Source organism: Triturus cristatus, chromosome 10 (genome assembly GCF_964204655.1).
Source record: "Triturus cristatus chromosome 10, aTriCri1.1, whole genome shotgun sequence".
Classification (NCBI taxonomy): Eukaryota; Metazoa; Chordata; class Amphibia; order Caudata; family Salamandridae; genus Triturus; species Triturus cristatus.
The window spans coordinates 35,233,964-35,259,860 of record NC_140593.1 but is presented as its reverse complement, the minus strand read 5'-3'; the positions used below and the strand labels follow the sequence as shown (position 1 = coordinate 35,259,860).

The 25,897-nt window shown below is 48.7% G+C and overlaps 1 long non-coding RNA gene and 1 pseudogene across 2 annotated transcripts in view; both read left to right on the top strand.

Annotated features, from left to right (window-relative positions):
- The window catches only part of LOC146788761 (uncharacterized), a 147,388-nt gene that overhangs the window by 35,839 nt on the left and 85,652 nt on the right, over positions 1-25,897 (top strand). The window lies entirely within an intron of this gene.
- Positions 2,358-19,246, top strand: LOC146788762 (uncharacterized; annotated as a pseudogene).

Below are 25,897 nucleotides of genomic sequence, written 5' to 3'. Positions count from 1 at the left end.
ATTCTAGTGTAAAATAGGTGTGCTGAAACAACCACTAGGCCATAACCAATATATATAATCATAAGCACTAACGGAGTGAAAGGATGGTAGATTTCTACCATTGTGCTAAATCAATGAATACAGGCAAGTATATAAAATACATGACAGTAAAAATGTGTACTCCTACGATGCGTCCTAACTAGATGTACCTGAATGTACCTAGCATGTGTGTGGGTGTAAAAGCCAAGTATCCCTCTAGGATAAAGTCAACCCCAGAGACTGTGGGACCCTGTCTTGGCCTAAAGATTAACACCCCCCAAGGGATGTTAGACCACTGCAAGCTGGAGTATCTGCATGCAGGAGTCTCAGCGTCTCGTGTCAGTGTTTCGGCATGGAAGTCCTTTTCTCCTCTGACTAACTTAGCAAGAGATGGTGTGTATATATACCCAAGTGTTTACCCCCCTGGGGATATACCTCGCTGTGTCATGTCGGACTGGGATGACGGAAGGAATGACCCTTGTACATAGTTTTTATGCAGGAGATGGTAGGTCTGCTGTCCGACTGTGATTCCAAGAATCCTCCTGCATAATGAATGAGGCTTAAGCTTTTCGGAGAAAACCTCATGTCATCTTTGCACATTACCATAACTAGGTAAAAGGTCAGTACTAAGAACATGTAGTGTAATGGTAGGGAGAATATAGGTGATGGGTTAGGTGACTACCTGAGCCTATATTGGGGTACCTATGTGGAACGTAACAAGAGTTTTTACAAAGTGCTTAGAGGCAGTAGCAGCATCCCTAAGAAGGAGATGAATCCACTTCTATCCCAAACTAGATGACTGATTGGTGAAGGCAAATTTGAAACAAAGATGTTACACACACACACACACGTTCAACAGGTGATCACAACGCTGAAAGGAGTGGTATTCTCCATAAACCACAAATAATCCTCACCAGAACAGGAAAAGATCTTCCTAGAAGCAAGAATAAACTCCCATATGGCAGGGGCATACCCGACCCAACAGAGGATACAAGCAATCAAATAGCAAACCCACCTCTACCTGAAGAGACAGTCTCTGACGGTGAGGACAGTCATGAAACTCATGGGCATGATGGCATCATGTGTTCCCCTCATTACCCGTGCACGCCTACACATGTGCCCTCTGCACGAGTGTAATAAAGTGACTCTGTATATACTGTTCCCAAATAGGTACTGTGTGCACAGAGTCCACAGTCCCCAGAGGTTTGGCAGAGGCTAAAGTTAGATATAACCTTACTCTCTAAAGCGGTAGCTTGGCCGAGCAGTAAGGCAATATCAGAGGACAGTGTAAAGCATTTGTTGTACACACTCAGTCAGCAAATGGTCTCACACACACAAGAACTGAACTCTAGGCCAATGGTTTTGTATAAAAATATATAGTTGTTTTATTTTAAAACCAACAATAGGTATCAAAACATACTTTCTCAGAATGAGATGCTTTAGATAAATACTTTTCAGTAGGCAATAGACTTTTGAATGCAATAGTTTTGCAGCGTAAATCTTACTGGATTCACTATGCTGTGCATTATTCCGCCATCTAGTGGTTGGGTCCAGAATTGTAGTATTCCTTTTTTTTTCGTGGCCCAGGTGGGCGTCGACATACCACCATTTGGTGTCCTTCGTGCCGTCGACGCACTTCCTCCGGAAGCTCCCACCTTTGGTCGCCATCTTCAGATTCATTTTTCCGCCGTTGGGTCTGGCTCAACAGCGAAGGCGCTCCAAAAACTTTGTAGAGAAGAATCGATGAAAATAGAAGAAAACTTTAGAATATATCACCGGGGAAGACACCGGAGATCAAGTAAGGATGAAAGTCGACGACAGAAGAGAAAACATCGAAGAATTCGACGTTTCAAAGGAAAATGCGCATACAGGGGGCTCTCTGGGCGCGGTGATGGACAAAACTCTGTTTAAACTCTGCTCAAACTGCCACCACAAGTACGCGCAAAAGGATCAAAACCCGGTTTGCAATCTGTCTGCCGCTCGACCATCAAAGCGAGGACTGCAACACCTGTGCAGCGTTCACCCCGAAGACCCTCGGGGTAAGGGAGAGGCAAAGAAGAGCAAACTATAACATGCGGGGGCAGGGGACACCCCCATCGCTCCGAGATTTGGGACTCTCCAGCGGAGAGGAAGACAACATAGCAGCGGGACCAGAGGACGTCGTAGTCATCGAGGTCGAAAAGAAAACGTCGGAGGTAAGTCATCGAACCCTAAACACTCCACTGATACTCGCAAAGGCCAGTCAGTCCTTGAAAGGAGCAGGGCCGTCAAAACATTCTATATCGACAACTACATCCAGGGAGAAGCAGACCGTCGGATCCACTGAGAAGGACTCCTAGATGGCGAAATCCCAAGACAAGGGAAAGGCGCCGAAGAGCAGCCACGAAAGAGGCCTCGACATCAAAAATCGAAGGCCCATAAACGGTTTTGACTTCGGCGCCGGCAACCGCGAAGAGAAAAGTCAAAACCCTCGAAGCCGAACACGTGGCCGAGATGGAAAAGAAAAAGAAAAGGCTCGAGGCCGAAATGGCAAACATCTTGCAACGCAAGAAAGACTAAGACAAAAAGATGAAATTCTACAGCATACCGTCAATAGCCACGGCCGAAACAGGATGGTGCGTCGAGGATTTCCAACCGCCGACCACACCTGATCCTGGAGAGGAACAGGAAGAAGACCTGTACTACGGCAGCGCAGAAGGGGAGGGAGACGAGCAAACTTACCAAGACTCAACATCCTCGGAGGCTCAGGACTTGCAGTGGCAAGATCTCGATGCCGAATCCCCGGAAGAGGGTGTAGAATCATACCTGTCGAGGCCTTCACCGCCGGATGACATAGGGATCTACAACCAAGTCATCAAAAGAGCTGCAGACACATATGGAGTGCAGCTAGAAGAAGAAAAACCCCAGTCTTGCTTCCTCTTGGAGACCTTGTTGCCATCCCAGACTAGAAGCCAGTTCCTTCCCATGCTCCCAAGTGTTCTGGACCAGGGGAAGGAGGCATTCAAGGAGCCTGACATATGTAGAGCAGAGAAGAAATATAAACATTCATCAAAAGACCCCATGTACATTAGGGGGTCAGTCCCAGCCGACTCAATCATCACATCCACGGCTAGGAAAAGAGCAAATATACCCACAAACTCCGGCCCACCACCAGACAAAGAGAGCAAGAGGATGGACCTGATGGGTAGGAAGATGGACAGGAGTGCAACTATACAATGGCGCATCGCCAATTCCAATGCACTCATCAACAGACACGCATACCAGCACTGGGAAGAAGTTGGCGAACTCCTCAAGCCCGTACCAGAGAAGGGCAAGCCACCTGGTAGAAGAAGGGAAAAACATGGCAAATACATATTTGAAGTCTGCTCTAGACACAGCAGAGACATCTAGCAGGCAGATGATGCTGGGGATCACAGAAAGGTGTCATGCCTGGCTAAGGATTTCAGGTTTCAAAAATGAAGTTCAAAACCGCATCCTCAGCACACCCTTCAATGGGGAACAACTGTTCGGAGCACCTGTTGATGACAAATTGAACCAGCTGAAAAAGATAACGAAACAGCAAGGTCCATGGGGGCACTGCAATTCCGTGGTATGAGAAGGGGGCACCATCATGGAGGCCAACAGGCAGAGGAAATCACCAACCTGTGGCACCACACCAAACCTTCCAACAAGGTTATCAAGGAGGTAACCAGGGACAGCAGCAGGGGCAGCAACAGCAGAACTGACAGTACCAGCCCTGAGGACAATCCTCTCGAGGGCGCGGCCGAGGAAAGGGTAATGGCCAGAGAGGGAGTCAGCCTCCCTCATCAAAGTGACTCACCAGCAAAACCAAAGCACACCTGGCCAAGACCCCAGGGGGTGCAGAAAGAGTCAAGGCAAGGATCAACAACAAATCAAGACCTTCAACAGTTCCTCCAACACAACACCAGTCGGAGTCAGAATAAGACACCTCCTCCAGGAGTGGAGGGAAATAACATCAGACAAATGGATATTAAACCTCATACAATACGGGTACTGTATAGACCTGGAAAAACCACCGCCAAACAGAAAGCCGAGGGTCAGAGTGCGCTCAACAAAAGAGCGGGCACACTTGATGCAGGAAGCAAGAGAACTGCTAAAGAAAAGAGCCATAGAAATGGTACCACACAAACAACGGAACAAGGGGGTATACTCCACCTACTTCCTCATACCAAAGGTAGACGGAACATTACGTCCAATTCTATACCTAAGATTCTTAAACAGGTTCATAAAGACTCAAAGGTTCAAGATGACCTCGCTCCAAGAGGTCATACCTCAACTACAAAAGTTAGATTACATGGCAACTATCGACTTGAAGGACGCCTACTTGCACCTCCCCATCAACAGCAAACACAAACATCTCCTCAGGTTTATGATCAACAAAACTCACTACAAGTTCACAGTACTGGCATTCAGACTCAAATCAGCACCAAGTGTCTTCACAAAATGTCTGGCAGCAGTAGCAGCACACTTAAGGAGGAAGGGGATACATGTATACCCGTACCTCGACGACTGGCTGGTGAAAGCAACCTCATACCACAAGTGCAAGGGGCACATAGAGATAATGATACAGACGCTGGCCCAACTGGGTTTTTCAATCCATTGGGCAAAATCGTCAATAGAACCAGAACTACTGAAGAGATTCTTAGGAGCAGAGATCAACACCATACAGAGCACGGTGATTCCATGTGCAAAGAGGACTCTGGCTATATGCAAGGAGACGCGTCTTTACCGCAAGGGGCAATCTCTGACAGAGAGGAAAGTGAGCAAACTGATGATAATGATGGCCTCATGCATACATTTGGTACCAAATATCTGCCTACACATGAGACCATTCCAAGAATGGATCCAGCAGCAATGGTCACAAGCGACAGGGTGTTGGGAGGATCTAGTGGTTGTCACACAGGCAGTACAGCAAGAAATAGCGTGGTGGAACAAGAAGAACATAGCACGGGGGGATCATTCACACAACTAACTCCAACAGTAACCATTACAAGAGATGCCTCCCAGAGGGGGTGGGGAGAGCACACAAACAACCTCAAAGTAAGGGGGTTGTGGGGACATCAGGATGCAATAAGGCACATCAACTACCTAGAACTCAAGACAGTGTTCCTAGCCTAAAAGCCTTTCAGAAACAGCTGTACGGACACAGGGTACTGATACAAACAGACAATACAACTACCATGTTCTACATCAACAAGCAAGCAACAAGCAAGGAGGAGCACAGTCAGCGACACTATGCCTGCTAGCGCAGGAAATCTGGACATGGGCAATCCCCAGACAAATAGACCTGTTAAAATTACATCTACCAGGGAAGGACAATGTAGAAGCAGACAGGCTCAGCAGACAGACGTCCCCATCCCACGAATGGGAGATCAACCAACAAGAAATCCAGAAGATATTCCACAAATGGGAAACTCCGCAAATAGACCTGTTTGCAACACACCAAAATGCCAAAACTTTGCATCCAGGGTACCGTGCAAACAGTCCCTCGGGAATGTGCTATGGAAAAGCTGGTCAGGCACATTTGCATACGCTTTTCCACCAATACCGCTGCTACACAGGGTATTCAACAAATGCAGGTTCAGCAACATGACGCTAATCCTGATAGCACCCCAGTGGGCCAGAGAAACCTGGTTCTCACAAATCATGGAGATGTCACAAACACACGCACACAGGTTCCCCGCCAGAAAGGACCTGCTAACGATGCAAAACAGAAGAGTACTACACCCAGAGCCAGAAAGCCTCAGCCTGGCTGCATGGCTCCTGAGGACCTAGAGTTTGCACACCTCAAACTACCGCAAGCACAATGGCGGTACTCAGAGGCAAGGAGACCTACCACAAGAACGTGCTATGGAGCAAAGTGGAAAAGATTCTCCGAATGGTGCATTAGGGAGAAACTGCAAACAAGGATTACTAAAGAATCAACAGTACTAAGATACTTAACACATCTACTACAGAATAAATGAAGCTGCACATCCCTAAGGGTCCACTTAGCGGCAACTGTGTCTTACACAAGAGGAGAAACAGGGAAAAGATTCTTCACCTCACAGGTGGTAAAAAGATTCCTAGAAGGAGCAAAAAGGATCGCACCTCCAAGCAGAATGCCAGCACCAGCATGGAACCTCAATGTAGTGCTAACACAATTGATGAAGGCATCATTTGAGCCTATTCACAAAGCTACACTGCATATGCTCACTCTAAAGACAGCCTTCCTAGTAGCTATCACATCACTGCGAAGAGTAAGTGAATTGCAAGCGCTAACACTCCAAAAACCCTACCTGCAAATACACAGTGATAGGATTGTCATGAGAACGGACCCACATTTCATGCCAAAGGTGGTGTCTAAGTTCCACATCAATCGGACAATTCAAATACCGAGTTTTTTTCCAAAAACCATCCACAAGCACAGAAAGAGCCTTACACACACTGGACGCCAGGAAGGCAGTGATGCACTATATGGAAAGGACACCCACACTGGATGCCAGGAGGGCAGCGATGCACTATATGGAAAGGACACACACACTGGACACCAGGAGGACAGTGATGCACTATATAGAAAGGACAAGAGTGCAGAAAAACAAAGCAATTCTTTGTATCATTTGCCAGCAGCTTTTTGGGACGACCAGTTACCAAAAATACCATTGCACGATGGATTGCACAAACCATTCTGCTCTGCCAAAAACAGGCAGCGCAACCATTACAAGGAGCAGCTCATGCTCACTCAACAAGGAAGAAGGGAGCTACAATTGCGTTTCTAGCCAACACACCAATTTAAGACATTTGCCAAGCGGCTACATGGTCTTCAGTGCACACGTTCACTAAGCACTACTGTGTGGATATCCAAATGAACAAAGAAGCGCAAGTGGGACAGAAGGTCTTGCAACACATTTTCAGTAACCAGTGATCATCTTCCACCCAACCTCCACTATGAGGAGAAACCGCTACAAAGTCTATGGACAGCATAGTGAATCCAGAAAGATTCACGCTGCAAAACGTATAGTTTCTTACCTGTCGGTGTAGTTTTGCAGCTTGAAGACTTACTGGATTCACTAGCGAACCCACCCTCCTCCGCCAGAAATATGAGACAGGAGGAAAAAGGGAGTAGAAGATGAAGAAAGACTTTGCAAGGTTAAATGAGACCAGAGTAACACAAGACAAGAAAAAATAATCCGAAGATGGCGACCAAAGGTGGGAGCTTCCGGAGGAAGCGCGTCGACGTCACGAAGGATACCAAATGGTGGTATGTCGACGCCCACCTGGGCCACGGAAAAAAAAAAAAAGAAATACAATTCCGGACCCAACCACTAGATGGCGGAATAACGCACAGCATAGTGAATCCAGAAAGTCTTCACGCTGCAAAACTACACCGACAGGTAAGAAACCATATGATACAGTTGTTGCAATAGTCAACACAATATAACACTGAACTCAATGGGAATTTCTAGTTAAATGCAATTGATTACTTTGTGTATTACTTTTCTAACCACAGGACTGGATCCTAGATTCAGTCCTGGGACATCTCCTGTAAACAGTTGAGTAAAAACGTTTTGGTTACATTTGTGATTTTTAAGGAATATTGTATTTTAAAAGTTGACACTTAGAAACTTTTTCACATAGAATCACCAATGTTATCCCTTGGGAGGAAATTCACTTAGCAGGTAAGTCTAGACACTGCCCTTGCAGGCTGAGTGTCTGGGTGCAGAACAAAGCAGTCGACATGGCACACATCCCTGTGTGCCATGCCCACAACACACACTGCCCTATGCCAGTGGTGTGGGTACAGGTGCATGAGCCCTGTGCCCCTATAGTACCCAGGTCCATTCCTGGGCACTGTAAGTGCAGCGCTGCCATTTAAGAGTATATGGTGCAGGGAGATCGTCAACACGAACTCCACAGCACCATGATGGCTACACTGAAGACTGAGAAGTTTGGTATCAAACTTCTCAGCACATTAAACCCGCACTGATGCCAGTGTGGGAAATAATGTACAATGCACGACAGAGGGCATCTTAGAGATGCCCCCTGAATCTAACCTACAATCCACGTCTTGTCTGTGGGGCTGCCTAGGCTGCAACACAGCAGACATGTTGCTGGACCCCTGGGTAGAGAGCCATCCGCTCTCCTGGGCCTGCAACAATGCACATCCTGGGCAAGGTGCTAGGTCTCCTCCCCCAGGATGGGCAGGGGAAGCTTCAAAGGCATGCTGCCTTTGTGAGCTTCCCCAGGCCACTTGCTGTATTCAGAAACTGCCCCCTACCTGTTCTGACCCCCACTCTGGTGGGAAGACTGACCAGAAACCCCAAGGAGGGAAAGGGGGTGTGCCAGCCTCTGCCAACCCCACCCCTCAGGTGGGGGAGGCGAGGTGAAGCACATTTCCGTGTTCTCGCCATCTTGAAGATGGGAAGCCCTGCCCAATCAGGACTAGGCTACTGCCCCCTCCTACAGGAGAGTGGCAGGCTAGGGGGTGTACCCACCATAGGGAAGTGACCCGTTGGTCCCTGCCCTTTACCTACCTGTAACGCCCCAAAATTTAGTATTTAGGGGCACCCTGAACCTTCCTTCCTCAGATCCAGATTCCAAAACAAGAAAGAAGATCAAGGAACACGATGACCTGCCGTGCAGCTGCTAACAAGAGGAAGACACCAACTGATTTGGCCCCAGCCCTACCGGCCTGTTGACCCTCGAACCTGCTCCTGCTAAACCCCGGCATCTCCACTGGTCAGCAACCTCAAAAACCCCAGAGGACCTGACTGCCTTGTGACTCTAACTACCTGGGACTCCCATGAGCAGTGGTATTGCTCAAAGCAAGTAACTGACCCCTGGCATCAGCCATGAACCGCGAACCCTGCACACTCTGCTCCCACCAAGCCTGGCCTGTGCCGGAGTGAACAAAGACCACGAGGACATCCGTCCCCCCCCCACCTCCTCCCTGCGACACTGACCCCGAATCCAGCACCCAAGGACCCACCTCGACGCTCCGGACGACGCCTGCAGCCTCAGAACCAGGAACCCCTTCAAGCGCGATCAGCAGAGGGTAAGATTTCCTGACACCAAAAGGCACCCCTGCACCCGGCGCCCTGCGGCCCCCTGTGCCCAACTCCTGGATGCCTACCTATCCTCCAACTACCCAACTTACCTCTCGAAGTGGTGGTCGCACCTGAAGAATCTTAGTCTCCGAGCTTGCAGCCTTTGTTCGTTCTTGAGCTTCTCCATTGAAATCCATTGAGCACCCGACGGCTCAAAAGCACTCTGCACCCAGCCGCCTGAGTGTCCCTGGCAGTGCAGCCTCTACTCTAATCTACTTCCCCATTTGCCCTGAGCAAGTGACCAGGAGCCCAGCTCCCACAGCCGCGTGGTCTGCTAGCCAGCAGCCACCAACCAAAGGCCCCCTGCATCCCATAGGATAACATTGGGCCTAACTCACTCTGCACCCGGCTGCCCCTGTGCCGCTGAGGGTGTAACAACTGTACGTACCTGACCCTGGGAGACCCCTGAGTCTATGCCCAGAACCTTAACTCTGCCAGTCGAGTACTTACCCAAAAGCCGGTAACTCATTTTTCTTTCATAGGGTAACATTGACTGGTTTCACTTGGAAATTCTTCTGTGTTGAGTTTTGAAACTTTAAAATATTAATCTAAAAGCAGCCGAATTATGAAAACAAATTTACTCAACCGTTATCAGGAGAGAGCCCAGTGCTGGATCTTGGTGCCCAGCACTGACCCTGAAAAGTAATTACAACCGTACTTACCTTTAACTTTATTTTCCTCCATAGGATAACATTGCCTGGTTTTCACCAGAAATTCTGTATCGATTTTGCAAACTTACAAATATTCGTTAAAAATCGGCTGTATAACAAACTCATTCTTTCAACTGTTTACAGGAGATCCCTGTGAGAAATTGCCATCTTTCTTGCATGGTATGCCCCCACTTTTTGCTGAATATACTTTGACTGAGTGTGCCCTGGACTCCTGCCAATCCGGTGCCCAGGGCCTATGTTCCTTCCCTACAACCTAAAACCCAAATTGGCAAACCCTGGCGCATGTCAGCCCCTGGCAAATGGTACCCTAGGTACCCAGGGCCTTGTGACCAGGGAAGGCCTCTAAGGGCTGCAGCACTTATTGTGCCACCCTTAGAGACCCTGTACCCTAACACAAACACACTGCACTTGCAGGCTGAGTTTCTGGGTATAAGACAGGACAGCGAGTTGACATGGCACACATCCCTGTGTGCCATGCCCACAACCTACACTGCCCTGGCATACATCAGCCACCCCTCTAGGTGGGTGCCCTATGCCAGTGGTGTGGGCACAGGAGCATAAGCCCTGTGCCCCTACAGTACCCATGTCCATTCCTGGGCACTGTATGTGCAGTGCTTCCATTTAAGTGTATATGGTGCTGGGAGTTCATCAAACACAAACTCCACAGCACCATGATGGCAACACTGAAGACTGAGAAGTTTGGTATCAAACTTCTCAGCACATTAAACCCGCACTGATGCCAGTGTGGGATGTAATGTACAATGCACTACAGAGGGCATCTTAGAAATGCCCCCTGAAACCTAACCTACAATCCACATCTTATCGGAGAGGCTGCCTAGGCTGCCACACAGCAGACATGTTGCTGGACCCCTGGGTAGGAGAACCCCTGCTCTCCTGGGCCTGCAACAGTGCACATCCTGGGCGAGGTGCTAGGTCTCCTCTCCCAGGATGGGCAGGGGAAGCTTCAAAGGCATGACGCCTTTGTGAGCTTCTCCAGGCCACTTTCTGTACTCCGCAAATAGCCCCCACCGGTTTTGACCCCCACTCTGGCAGGAAGACTGGCCGGAAACTCCAAGTAAGGACAGGGGATGTGCCAGCCCTGCCAACCCCACCCCTCAGGTGGGGGAGGCGAGGTGAAGCACATCTCCAGGCCCTCGCCATCTTGAAGATGGGGAGCCCTACCCAATCGGGACTAGACCACTGCCCCCTCCCACAGGAGAGTGGCAGGATAGGGGGTGTACCCACACCAGGACAGGGACCCAGTGGTCCCTGCCCTTTACCTACCTGTAACGCCCCTAAATCTAGTATTTAGGGGCACCCTGAACCTTCCTTCCTTAGATTCCAGATTCTGAAACAGCAAAGAAGATCAAGAAGAAAGAAGACCTGCCGTGCAGCTGCTAACAAGAGGAAGGCACCAACTGCTTTGGCCCCAGTCCTACCGGCCTGTCGACCCTCGAACCTGCTCCTGCTAAATCCCGGAACCTCCTGTGGCCAGCAACCTCTCAAGCCCTGGAGGACCTGGCTACCTTGGGACTCTGAGCATCTGGGACTCCCACGAGCTGTGGCTCTGCTCAAAGCAAGTACCTAACCCCTGGCATCAGCCAGGAACGGCGAACCCTGCGCACACTGCACCCGCCAAGCCTGGCCTGTGCTGGAGTGGACAAAGACCCCAAGGACGTCCCCCCCGCGACTGTGACCCCGAATCCGGCACCCAAGGACCCACCTAGATGCTCCTGACGACGCCTGCAGCCTCAGAACCAGGTACCCCCCCAATCGGGATCAACAAAGGGTAAGATTTCCGGACACTAAAAGGCACCCCTGTGCCCGACTCCTGGGTACCTACCTATCCTCCAACTACTCAACTTACCTCTCGAAGTGGTGGGCACACCTGAAGAATCTTTGCCCCTGAGCTTGCAGCCTTTGTTCGTTCTTGAGCTTTCCCATTGCAATCCATTGAGCTCCCGAAGGCTCAAAAGCACCCTGCACCCAGCCGCCCGATTGGCCCTGGCAGTGCAACTTCTACTCCTACCTACTTCCCCATTTGCCCTGAGCAAGTGACCAGGAGCCCAGCTCCCACAGCCGCGTGGCCTGCTAGTCAGCAGCCACCAACCAAGGCCCCCCTGCCTCCATAGGATAACATTGGGCCTAACTCACTCTGCACCCGGCTGCCCCTGTGCCGCTGAGGGTGTAACAACTGTACTTCCCTGACCCTTGGAGACCCCTGAGTCTGTGCCCAGAACCTTAACTCTGCCAGTCGAGTACTTACCCAAAAGCCGATAACTCCCGTTTCTTCCATAGGGTAACATTGACTGGCTTCTTCTGAAATGTCTTTTAAGTTTGGAGTTTCTAAACTTTAAAATATTCACCTGAAATCAACCGAGTAACAAAAACGGAAATACTCACCTGCTGTTAGGAGAGATCCCAGTGCTGGCTCTTGGTGCCCAGCACTGACCCTGAAAAGTACTCCCAACCGTACTTACCACTAACTCAATTTTCTTCCATAGGAAACCATTTACTTTTTTTCTGTGAAATTTCTTCTGTCGTTTTTTTCAAACTACAAATATTCTTTAAAAATCGTACCAACTTTGAAAATGTAATTACTTACCTGTCTTAGCTAGATGTCCCAGTACTGAGCCTAGGAGCCCAGCACCGGATTACAAAAGTAACGAGAGCATACTTTACCTTTAACTCAAATTTTCTTCCATAGGAAACCATTGACTTTTTTTCTGTGAAATTTCTTCTGTGTCGATTTTGCAAACTTGTAATCCTTAAAAATCCCCTGTATAACTTAAACGCAGCTTCTCAACTGCTTACAGGTGGTACACTAGTGCTGGATCCAGGATCTAACACTGACCTAGAAAAAGTAACCATAACCCCACTTACCTGCTAAGTGAATTTCCTCCCATAGGATAACATTGGTGATTCTATGGAAAAAAGTTTGTCAACTTTTAAAATACAATAATATTCCTTAAACATCACTACTGTAACCAAAACGTTTTTACTCAACTGTTTACAGGAACTGTCACAGGACTGAATCTAGGATCCAGTACTGTGGTAAGAAAAGTAATCTAAAAAGTAATCAATTGCATTTAACTAGAAATTCCCATTGAGCTCAATGTTATATTGTGTTTGAAATGGTGTTGCCTATTGCAACAACTGTATCTATTGCATTCAAAAGTCTATTGCCTATTGAAAAGTATTTATCTAAAGCATCTCATTCTGAGAAAGTATATGTTGATACCTATTGTTGGTTCTAAAATAGAACTATATATTTTTATACAAAACCATTGGCCTAGAGTTCAGTTCTTGAGTGTGTGAGACCATTTGCTGACTGAGTGTGTACAACAAATGCTTTACACTGTCCTCTGATTCTGCCTTACTGCTCGACCAAGCTACCACATTAGAGAGTAAGGTAATATCTAACTTTAGCCTCTGCTAAACCTCTGGGGACTGTGGACTCTATGCACACTGTACCTATTTGGGAACAGTATATACAGAGCCACTTTCTTACACTGCCTCAGTGTCCTGTGGAAGCATGGGCGGTTCTCTCCCAAGCCATTACCGAAGGGAGAGATGCTGCAAAATGTACTATCCGTTGTGGTCTTGACACAGCTGATTCTCTCGGTAAGGCACTTTCCACGACAGTGGCGCTCCGTTGTTATGCTTGGCTCTGAACTACTGGCTTCTCCGATGATGTCCAGAACACCTTGTTGGACATGCCCTTTGATGGCACACGCCTCTTTGCTGACAAGGCGAATAGCACCCTGGAACGCTTTAAGGACTCTCGGGCTACGGCACAGTCCTTGGGTCTCGCCACCACACGTACTCCCTCGGGGCCCGCTTTTCGCTCCTTTTGAGGTCAGGGTCGGGGCGCCCAGGCGCGTTCCTTTCGGACCCGCAAACCTGCGCCGCCACAGTCTCAGCGCAGCCGCGGACGTGGGACCCGCCGTGGTGGGTCCCGAGGACAGCGGGCCTGTCAATCCACCACCTCCCCTGCCGCCACCTCTAAACCTTCCTATTCCAGTGTTTCAGGCCCACCAGATGCCAGTGGGTGGTAGGATTCGCCATCACCTTCCCCACTGGTGCTCCATTACCTCGGACAAGTGGGTTCTGCAAATAGTCCAAAGGGGCTACTCCCTCCCCTTCGAGTCTACCCCTCAGCCATGCCACCTCAGTACCACCGCATGTCGGGGGAGCACTTGTCACTTCTCCAGCAGGAAGTTACTGCCCTCATGGCCATGGGGGCCATCAAGCGAGTTCCGACACCAGTAGTAAGTCGGGGTTGTTATTCCCACTACTTCGTGGTTCCAAAGAAGCACAAGGGCCTGCGGCCTATCTTAGACCTCCAGAACGTCAATCACTTCCTCTGGAAGGAGAAGTTCAAGACTATCACGCTTGCTCAGTTCTTGTCTACCCTAGACCCGCAAGACTGGCTGGTAGCATTGGACTTGCAGGATGGTTATTTTCATATCCCCATCCTGCCAGCCCACCGGCGTTACTTACGGTTCACGGTGGGCCACGAGCACTTTCAGTTCACCGTGCTCCCTTTCGACCTTACCAGCGCCCCTCGGGTGTTCACGAAAGTGATGGCGGTGGTCGCAGCTCATCTGTGCAGATCAGGGGTTTGTCTTCCCCTATCTCGATGACTGGCTGTTGAAGGTGGGCTCGTCCAGGCAGTCGTCTCCCACCTCCAGACTATGGCTGACCTGCATTTGCTGGAGTTTTCCATCAACGTGCCAAAGTCGCACCGGATTCCCTCTCAGAAGCTCCTCTTCATCGGAGCGTTTCTGGATACGGCGCAGTTTCGGGTTTATCCTCCTGAAAAGCGAGTCTGGGACATTCGGGCTATGATTCCGATCTTTTGGCCCTGGTCTTTGGTTTTGGTCAGGAAGACCTTGAGGCTGCTGGACAACATGGCCTCCTGCATCCTGCTAATCGATCATGCCAGGTGGCATATGGGGGCTCTGCAGTGGGACCTGAATTTCCAGTGGACGCAGCATCAGGGGAACCTGTCCGACTAAGTCTATATCTTGGAGGGCACTGCACAGGACTTGCAGTGGTTGCTCACAAACCAGCGTTGGGTCAGCGGCAGATCCTTCTCCCTTTGAAAAGAACGAACAATGCCAGTTCTGCGCATTGGAGTTTACAAGGCGGCACTCGCTAGGTGACGCTTTTCATCGCGAGTGGAGTTGCGGTCTGTTGTACGCCTTTCTGCCTATACCACTTCTGCCCATAGTGCTGAAGATCAGGTGCGACCGGGCCCAAGTCATTCTTGTGGCACCGGACTGGGCTCGAAGAGTTTGGTATCCCGAGCTACTCGGTATGAGCGTGGATCCCCCGATCCGACTGCTTCTTCGGGAGGATATCCTGTCGTAGCAAAAGGGGATGGACCTCCACCCGAACCTGTCCAGTCTCCACCTCCTTGCGTGGAGATTGAGCGGCGACAGCTGATTCCATTTGACTTGCCTCCCGAAGTCTGTAATGTGATTCTGGCAGCCAGGCGTCCCTCCACTAAAATTGTATATGCCTGTCTGTGGAAAAAATTTGTGGCATGGTGCACAGCGAAATATTTAGATCCTCTTGCTGCCCCTCTTTCTGAGGTCCTATTGTTCCTTCTTTCTTTGGCCCAGCAGGGCTCTGCTCTGGGCACTATCAAGGGCTACCTTTCTGCTCTTTCAGCCTTTCTTAGGCTGCCTGATCAGCCCTCTCTTTTCAAGTCCCCAGTTGTCAATAGATTTCTCAAAGACCTTACTCACTTTTTCCCTCCTATTCCTTTTGTGATGCCTCAATGGGACTTGTACCTGGTTCTCACATACTTGATGTGCCCTCCCTTTGAGCCTCTTCATAACTGTCCTTTGCGGTTATTAACTTTGAAAACTGTCTTCCTGGTGGCCATCACCTCCACTCGGCAGGTGAGTGCGCTCCAGGCTCTTTCCTGCAAACCTCCTTTCCTGGCGATTCATCCGGACAAGGTTGTGCTTCAACCGCGTCCCTCCTTGCTACCAAAAGTAGTCTCTGCCTTTCATCTCGGGCAAACTGTCACTCTGCCCACTTTCTTTCCGCCTCCACACCCTTCTAGAGAAGAGGAGAGGCTCCACCGTCTGGACCCAAAAATTGCGCTTTTGTTCTATCTCAACCGCACACTACAGTTCCGGGTGGATGACCAGCTCTTTGTTGGCTACGTGGGTGCCAAGAAAGGCCGGCCTGTGCACAAGCGAACTATCTCCCGATGGGTTGTCTTGTGCATTAAAGCCTGTTACTCTCTGGGTCAAAGGGAACCTCCGGTAGGGCTGCGCACCCATTCTACCAGGGTGACAGCAGCTACTACAGCATTGGGACGCGGTGTCCCCCTGCAAGACATGTCAGGCGGCCACTTGGGCCTTGTTGCATACTTTCGCTAAGCACTATTGCCTAGACAGTCCGTTCCAGAGAGACGGCTTCTTTGGCCATTCAGTTCGCCGTGACTTTCTGGTGTAATCTCACTTCACAGACACACCACCGGGGTTGGTATTGCTTGGGTATGTACTCTAAGGTAAGGAATTTATCACTGACGTGTCTTTCAGATGCACAAGTTACTTACTTGTGTAACGATGTATCTGTAAGAGACATTAGTTAGTGATAGATTCCTTACCGCCCGCCCATCCTCCCCGTTCTGCGAACTGTTCTCTAGGGTTCAGGTCAGCCCTTTCAGGGCCCTAGTTCTATTGCACCAGTAGTCAGTCTCTGGCATGGCTCTGCACTTCTGGCGCGGAAAAGTTGTGTACAGAACTGATGTCCGCACGCGTGGGCGCGTCTAAGTAGCTCCAACGATGTCATCTTGGTGGTTACGATGCCAGCGACGTGCGCGGAGCCTTACGACGACGCCTACTGACGCGCAGGGGTACTGCTGAACAAAACTTTCCAGATCCAGTCTGACACCTGGGGATATTCTAAGGTAAGAAATCTATCACTAACTAATGTCTCTTTCAAATATATCATTACACAAGTAAGTAACTTGTGTGTCAGAAGCCACACACTGAACATAGTCTCCTACGTAGATGACACCCAGCTGATTCTCTCCCTCGCAGACAAACCCACAGCACCATGAGCAACTTCACAATGGGATGAAGACGGTCTCCATCGGGATGAAGGAAAACTGCCTCAAACTCAACTCAGATAAGACTGAAGTCCTCATCTTTGGCTCCACCCCATCCGCCTTGGATGACTCCTGGTGGCCTGCAGCACTCTGCATTCCCCGACACCCACCAACCTTGCACGAGCTCTGCATCATCCTGGATTCCTTGTTCTCAATGAACCGCTAAATCAACGCAGTCTTGTCGTCCTACTTCCACACTCTCCGCCTGATTCGTAAGATCTTCAACTGGATCTCCACCAACTCCTGGAAAATGGTCACCCATGCTCTTATCAGCAGCAGACTCGACTACAACAACGCACTCTATGCCGGCACCATCCAGAAACTCAAAAAGAAACTGCAAAACATCCAAAACGCCTCTGCCAGATGCATCCTGAACATCCCTCGCTGCAGCCACATCACTGGCTACTGGAGAGTCCTTCACTGGCTTCCTATCAACAAAAGGATTACCTTCAAGCTCCTCAGACACACCTAGAAAGCCCTCCGCAATGCCGGACCTGCATACTTCAACAACCGCCTCTCATTCTACATTCACACCAGACATCTTGGATTTGCCCCACTGGTCCTGGCCAACATCCCACGGATCTGCAAGACCCTTCTACCTCACTATGAAGACCTAGAATTCCTTGCCTCTGCATTTCAGGCAATCAGCAACTCTGTTGCAATTCTAGAAGGACCTGAAGACCTGGCTCTTCTACTGAACCGCAGACCCATCCACCCCACTCAACGCATTGAGACCCAAATGGGTGAGTAGTTGCGCTTTACACGAACCTTGATGGATTGATATCAATGAACTCTCAGGGGATGGATACATGCAGACAAATTACACTCTGCAAAAGGCTCGCAGGTAACCCCGGGCTGCGCGACATGTTTGTTCTCTGTTCAACCTGCAAGCACGTCCTACTCAAGAAAACCGTAAGACAGCAACCAACTTGTGAGTGTGTTAGCAAAGTAATTGTGAACACATCAAAGAGCACACACTGACTCTAGTACTGCACCTTTTTCCTGCTTCGTGCATTTTTAGGTCTCGCCTACGCAGTGCGCATGCGCTGCATAAGAGAGACCTTTTGGAATCGATTCAGTTTTTGCCCTAAAAACGTGCTTTCAATGGCAACGCGTGCATGTTTGGCGATTCCCTTGCGGGAGCGAGCTTTGATATCATATGTTTGTAATTAACTTGCAAACATATGGTGCCCCTGCTCCCTCACGCAAGGAAAACGCAAGGGAAACAGGGTGGCTGACCCCGAGTCCTAACTGCTCATTTCACACAGTCACGCAAGGCTAGTGAGGGAGGAGCCATTCACACACTCAGAAATAACCACAAGCCCACTTTTCTACCCTTAACTTTTACTGTGTTATGGGCTTATGGCTGTTCTTTGCGAAAATTGCAGCACAAAAATTCTAAAAATGTTCGCCAGCATTGAAAAGGCAGCCTTTCCTGTAAAAACCGACACGGTTGTAGGTAAAGCGAGTCCCCGAGTGTTTCTCCGACAGCCGGAGCTTGCATTAATCTTGCAGTGACAGCACCTCCGGTCACAGAAGATACCTTGCCATATTTTTTCAAGTGTACTGTACATGACTCATTAAATAAACACTAGTGTGCTTCTGGACAGGCCCCAGTGCCTGTGCGCCGGGACTAGCCCCGCATTCGCTTGGCTTTTGTCCGCCAGATCGCAGTGCCATTGTCCGTGCACTAATACAGTATTCTTTTCGACTCCGAAACTTGAGCCCTCCGCTGCGGGTGCCAACTTTCAATGATTTCCTTTGTTTTCTGAGGGGCAAACCAGCCTCGAGCAGTGGATGAAGGGCCTGGCCTTAAACGCTCATGAAATCCACCCCATGGTTAGACAGGGGCCTCTGCTCACCTCTCTCACCAAACTGTGGCCCTAAAAAACCCTGAGGCATCTACAGCTGAAGAAGGGCCTGTGCCCCGAAGGCTCAAGTGCGCCTGCAGTGGCACTAGATGGTGAAGGTACGCCTCATAAGGATCAAGGTGGAGGTAACACTTCACGGGAGGCCTGTGACATGGGCAGCAGGGTTATCAGCGAAGGGAGCGACCCAGAGCAGCAGTGCAGCTCCAGGACAACCGAGAGGTGCAGCCTACTGCACACTCGATGCTAGGCTCAGCCGACTGCATCCCACCGGCCGGCTGCTCTGGCCGTGTGACCCGAACTCTAGAGATGGCCTCGGACAATAGACTCTTCAGGGTGACAGACTTTACCTCCTAGCTTCTGTCAGTGGAGCATTGCTTGCTGACCCCACTGGCGGAGAAGCAGCTCTTCAGCGTTCATCTAAAGGTCTGTACCGTGGTCACCTGATGTCACCTTGCTTCTTGGTTTGTGAAGTTGGCCACTTTAGCACTACGCAGCTTGTAAGGCGCTAGCTTGCAATCCAGGTTCGGGCATTGCAACACACACTCTTGGAAATCAGTGCTTTCTTTGCAGCACACTACATCACAGAGCACAGCACACGAAATCACAGAGCACAGCACACTACGAGCACAGCACACTACATCACAGAGCACAGCACACTACGAGCACAGCACACAAAATCACAGAGCACAGCACACTAGGAGCACAGCACACTAGGAGCACAGCACACTAGGAGCACAGCACACTAGGAGCACAGCACACTAGGAGCACAGCACACTAGGAGCACAGCACACTAGGAGCACAGCACACATCACAGAGCACAGCACACTACGAGCACAGCACACTACATCACAGAGCACAGCACACTACATCACAGAGCACAGCACACTACATCACAGAGCACAGCACACGAAATCACAGAGCACAGCACACGAAATCGCAGTTTGTTGATATGGTTTTATTTTGGAAACTTTGGTAGGATTTCAGAATGCGTTAATGATTTAACAAGTTTTCTAAATATTTGTCAGTACTTCGCGATATTTTCTTGCGGGTTCTACTTCACAAACTATTGTCAAGCACTTTCATGACTGTGGATTCTGTCTTTCTTTGGGCAGGAATGTTTTAATTGATTTTACAACACTATCGGGGATATGGATGTTGAGAATTGGAAAACTAGTAAACCTTCCTCTTGGGACGGGATTGTCTCGGGCATGATATACGGGCATGCTCCCCTGCCGGTGTGCACATTTGCATGAATATCCGACATTTATCTTGGCTCTGGTGTTTCTAATCTAAGGGTGTGTGCAGAGTTCAGAGGCCTATCCCTAATGTGAGGAACTGGACCTGTCATATGACCATGAGGGATGCAAAAAGGGCACCCTCATTATAGGCAGTGGACGACTCTCTCTGTCCCGGGCGTAAGGCAAAAAGTGGCGGTGGCACCGTACAATGTTTATAGACATGATTAGTAGTGTGGCCAGACTTTTTTGCCAGCGTCACAGGGAATGAGACCTTTTGGGATATTTCGTTCAGGTATTACTGCTGCAGGGATTCTGCTCATGCACAGAACTATGCGCAGGAAACCAGGAACTCAGTGAATTGCGGTGTACCAGAAACCTCACCCCAGAACCCCTATCCGACTAGCATCAGTGTCTCATTCGTTCTCCGTATCATCTCGAAGCTACCAATGATTAGACAACCCAGAACAAGCGACTTGGAGTACTCTCAGGAATGGGGGGAGTCAAACACCTTTTCGTTATTATTCTCATATCAGTCCACAACAAGAGTAATCGGAGACACGGTAAAGTTTAAAATGTTTATTTTTAACTACGTGCCCTAAGGTGCAGTACTTTGGCTAACATAAGCAGACAAATGATTAAAAACAAAACCATCAGCATTGTTACAATACCATAGAAAATGAAGGGAGAAATCATACTACAAATGATATTGGAAAACAACCACCCTCCCTTTGCTGGTAAACTAGTTTTATGAAACTAATAAAAGGTCTCTCGGCTTGAATGGGGAACCCCATACCGTAAATATCAGCTTAGGTGAATCACATCACAGGATCAGCTCTGCTCTCTGTGTCTGGAAAGGTTTTCTCCAAGTGTCTGAATCACCGCCGCCACACTTCTCTACAGCGTAGCTTAAAGACATTGGCAAAGTCAATAGCTCTGACTAAACACTTATAAGGCCCCAAAGGCGAGACTTATTGGCTATGCCAATGCTTGTTTTCATTGTCTATGCAACTGCTAGTTCATTGAACAAGCCGCCAGGTTTTGTCTCCGAAGAGCTACCTGACCTTACATGTATACAGCTTGCTTGACACAGTTACAACACTGAAGAAGAATTCAGTGGTAAAACTGCACTGTAAAATAAATAACTACCATGCACATCAACCACCAAGAATACAATAAACATGACTGCTTACTGGGTCGTGATTTATTAATACAAAATCGCTTGTAAATGATAACACAAAGTATTCATTTATTTGGGAACATGATGAATTAATCTTGCTGGACATTTCCTGCAGGCCCTGGCATCTGCTCCTGAATTTTCTCTAACGCTTGTAGAGCTAGTGAAGTGAGTTATCATTTACTTCCGGAGTTCAATTTTTGGGATCTAAGGCAGGCGATATCTGCTAAAGTTTCATGTAAGACAATTATAATCGCTTCAGTATTATACATTTGTTGTACTGTGGTTATTATCTTGCATTCTGCTTTGACTTGAATTGCGTTGTGCCCTTTTATGTTCTTATTGTATTCTGTTTGTATGGTCCTTTCAAGGCGTAAGCAGTACATGCCTTTAAAGCTCCTTTAACAAACCATCATTTGACAGCGTCTAAAGTGGTAAAATAGCACTGGTCGAGCTCTGTAACTAGGTAGGATGCCATTAACCCAAAACCGTAGCAGAGACTGCCCTAAAGTAATGTTCCTTGGGATCCCATTATGTGATACACCCCCCCTCTCTTAAATTAGAACTTGTAGTGTTCATTGTACATGATGTTGCCCAGTGTGTTAGTTCCTTGAAAAGGTGCCTGCGTGCTGCAGTGCATTGTGGGGTTTCTTCAGGATTGGTGCTAAACATAAGGCTTCTCTAGTCGGAAGGCAGCCGTTTGCAAACGTCGGGGCTTGTGGCTTGTCAGGGCTTGCGCCAGGGCTGTATTATATCCATATTGTGCATGGTCCGGGTCTGTGCCAAGGTCCAGTGAAGGTGCCCATTGATGCTTGCACAGTTAGAAGCACCTCAGTGAGAGATGGACCACCGCTCCACATCTTTCAAGGAAGGGGAACGGGTCTTACTTGAACAGGGGGTCGGTCTTCCTTTTCGGAGGTGTGCATTGTGTGACTTACACCTATCTGCATTAAAGGTCCCTGAACCGCTGGCCACTCGCAAAACGTACATTCAGGGGGCACTAACTGTGTGTGAATTCCTATGTGACACACTTCAGTAGCCCTGCATCAGCAATACAAAGAAGGGAGAATGGGAAAAAGTGTTCCCTTATTTGCTGGGGTCACAATGTGAGGCAAAAGAGGGAACATCACTTTGAGATTGTGCAAATGACAAATGTGCCCCCGTGTGATTGGATTTACAGTGTGGCCTGTAGAAGACATAGGTGGGCACTTTCTTCTGCAATAAGCAAGTATTTCAGCAGCATTAAAAGTGGCACAAAGGCTCATTGGGCCTGAGGGCCCCTTTTGTAACATGATAGTGCCCTATTAATATTACGACCACCCATTTTTAGGTCGAGCCAGGGCACGTGCTCTGTGGGGCATGCGCTGCTCTTCGAGGCATACTGTATTCAGGTAGGGACTTTAAGCTCCGCCCATATTTGTCATCGGCTTGTGTCATTGTCCTTCGTAAATGCTGGCTTCTGATTCGTTATTAGGCTTGTTAGTCCCTCCTTAGAACCGCCTTGTCTTCACTTGTAACCTTCCATGAGGAGTGGCCCTTTTACTTCTGTTACCCATATGTCTAATTTAGTCTCTAAGCACTATTTTCTTTAATGAATTTCTCCTATTGCAGGCACAACGCGCTATCCTGCAGCATTCAGCGCGCTCAGGACAATGGAGGCCGCTTCTTTGAAATAAAACAGGTCTCGCATTTACGAAAGTTTGAGCTATTGGAATTATAAAGGACAATGCCTTTTGTTTGTGTTCATTATCAAAACACATAAATGGCAGTCATTTACAGTGCCAATAGCTTAAACTCTCGCAAATTAGTCACCGGTTGCATTGCAAATGCTTGTTACTGTTTTGACTGGCCTGGACTGGCAGTTAGAAGTGAACTTGCAGCGCGCACACGGCGGACTGGCCGGATATATTTTATTTTCAGTGCTTTCCATGAAGGGCGGGGTTGACTCTGGGTGTCGCCAGCCTAGGAGACGAGGGTCAGAGTTTTTATAATGAAAGCCCGGGAGCTGCAGGCCCGGGGGCTGTTAATATAAATAGCGCCACTTGCGCCTCGCGTGGAAGCAGGTTCAGGGACATCTTAAGGATTTGGGGGGCCCTGGGCCAAACATATTTTGGGGGCCCCTGTTCAGGACACCTTTGAATTTATGATCTAATTTGAGCCCCTGTTTCCCACGCAGTTTTCGCTTCCTCAGCTGCGCTAGCGATCCAGTTTGCATCATAGGCATTAGCCTATATATTTCCGATGTAAATGGACACGCGCAGCTTACAGCTGTAGGATTCAGGGTTTCCTGCCCTGCTACTAGGTTTTTAATACTTTTTAAATTGTATATGTGTGGCTGAATTACTCTGTGCTTTTTAACAATTTCTCCTACCTATGCGCACTTGCATTTTACTTGATTCTGCTTGCCTATACCTCCTTAGCTGCTTTGATTCGCATCTCGCTTTTCCACCAGTCCTGGTCCGCCGCGGCTGATACGCCGATTGTGCGGAGGGCTGGGGCTACTATCGGGCTCCTCACTTATGCCTACGCAGTTTCCGATTCCTCAGCTGCGTTGGCGATCCAGTTTGCATCATAGACATTAGCCTATATATTCCCGATGCGAACGGACGTGCTAAGTGGACGTGCGCAGCAGGCGCGCCGCTGGCGCGCCGAAGGCAAGACTGTCTGCGCCTGGAGGCGTTCGGCGCCGGCCATGCTGCCCAGTTCCCCTCCGGTGAGTTTCTTCCACTATATTGCAATAGGAAACAAGCATTTGCAATGCAATAGGTCTCGCATTTACGAGAGTTTGAGCTATTGGCATTGTAAATGACAATGCCTTTTATTTATGTGTTGTTTTTTAAACAGATAAATAAAAGGCATTGTCATTTACAATGCCAATAGCTTAAACTCTCGCAAATGTGAGGCTGATTGTATTGCAAATGCCAGCGCCCATGCTATAAAAAAAATTAAAAAGCATTAGGAGAGAGCATGTCCTGCACTTTTTCTCGACAGTCTGAATTTTAGGACGGAGAAGGCAAGAAATGTGTATCTGTTGCCTGAACTGTATGTACTCTTTGTGGGGATTGCAAGGATGGGATACGAGTCTGAAATTGTTGTAGGCCACAAAGCACGGCTAGGATTGTGGCGTAATTTCGACTGAAATGTCATGCGCTGCAGCTTCTGACCCAGGCTGCAGCGATGGGTGCATGACGTAGCATTTAGTGCTGGAATCCGTCGCGCAGGCAGAAAGAAAGGCTTGTATGTATATTTACATAGCGCAACAACTATCAGTTACTTGTATATCTTGGCGCTTAATGAGGGGCTCGACTAATTTCAGTGGAGGCTCTCCATTGGTGCACTTTGGACCAGAACTGCGCGGGTGTAGAAGGGTAGGTTGTAGTTTGCAGGCTGTCCTTGCGGAAGTGACCACCTGAGAGGCCCGGTTCACAAATACCTTTGGATTACTACTGACGTGGTCCAGTGTTATTGTGAAATGACTGGGGCGGGCCGTGCTAGATACGAACATAACAAGCCTTGTCTGCTGTGCCTTTTCTTATCTTTTCACACCAATCAAGGAGGTGAGGAGCACAACAGTGATGCCATCTAATTACCTCCACGGCCCCCTCCCCCCCCCCCTGTTCCTGCAGACCCCTAGCCCTTTAATGGCCTCCTGCTCTTAAGCCGAATCCCCCCTCCCGCTGTTCCCGGGAAAGCACATCTGGCAAACTCGGTGGCTTGTGAGAAACATGGGGGAGAGCAGAAGTGGTGTTTGTGTGGGAAGGGGGTGTCAGAAGCCTGGTGATGGGAGAGAAAGCAGAAACAGGGAATACAATGCTTTGCTGACTAAGTGTATTTCACGTATGGCTGTTGACTCTCCTAGTCTCATAATAAGGGCTTTCGGACAGTACTGGTTTTAGAGAAAACCAAAGCATCCTGGGAATTGTAGTGTAATCATTCCTATTGGTAGCGTTGACAGTTCTCGAATAAACCAAGACTGTCTAAATCACATCCTTGTGACCTGCGGCCTCATTACCAGTCACACACACACACACACACACACTTCTAGGCTGAGCAGAAATCCTTGTGTGCAGTCATGGAATATACCCTATATAAACAATAGGACAAGTCCTTCTGCAAGGCTCATATGTTGTAATGGGCTACGAGGCCCAGGCGGTGTAAGCCCTCGGATCTGTGTTTCAAAATATGTTTGTGTAAACTCTAAACTCTGACAAAACAAATGGATGTAGGTTGTGGCCCTGCATACATACACCCGGAAACATGCACAACTTCACGAGTTTGTGGGTATTCATAACCGTATTGGGGCCCTAGCGTGAAGATGTGTGCTAGAACTAGACAACGCAGAGCAGACCGCCTGTATTCAGCGTCTTCACGAAGGCACATACATTTAACTCGGAATTTCTCTAAGTTAATGTATGGGCTGCAGTGACAGTGAAGCTCAGACTCAGACAGAGGCTTTCGCTGCCTTCTGTTTCCGAGTTGTGTTCCCTGCATTTCGTGCACTAATTCGGTGAAATTATGAGTTAAATGTATGCACTTGGGAAACTACAAGAGGAAAAACAGACGAGCGCCCATCACTGGACTGTTCAGCACAGCTGTTTATGATCAAACCTTTGAAGATGTTTCCCACCCTGGAGATGCACGTAAATCTTCGGAAAAATGTAGAAGTCCCTTCCTTTCCAGGTG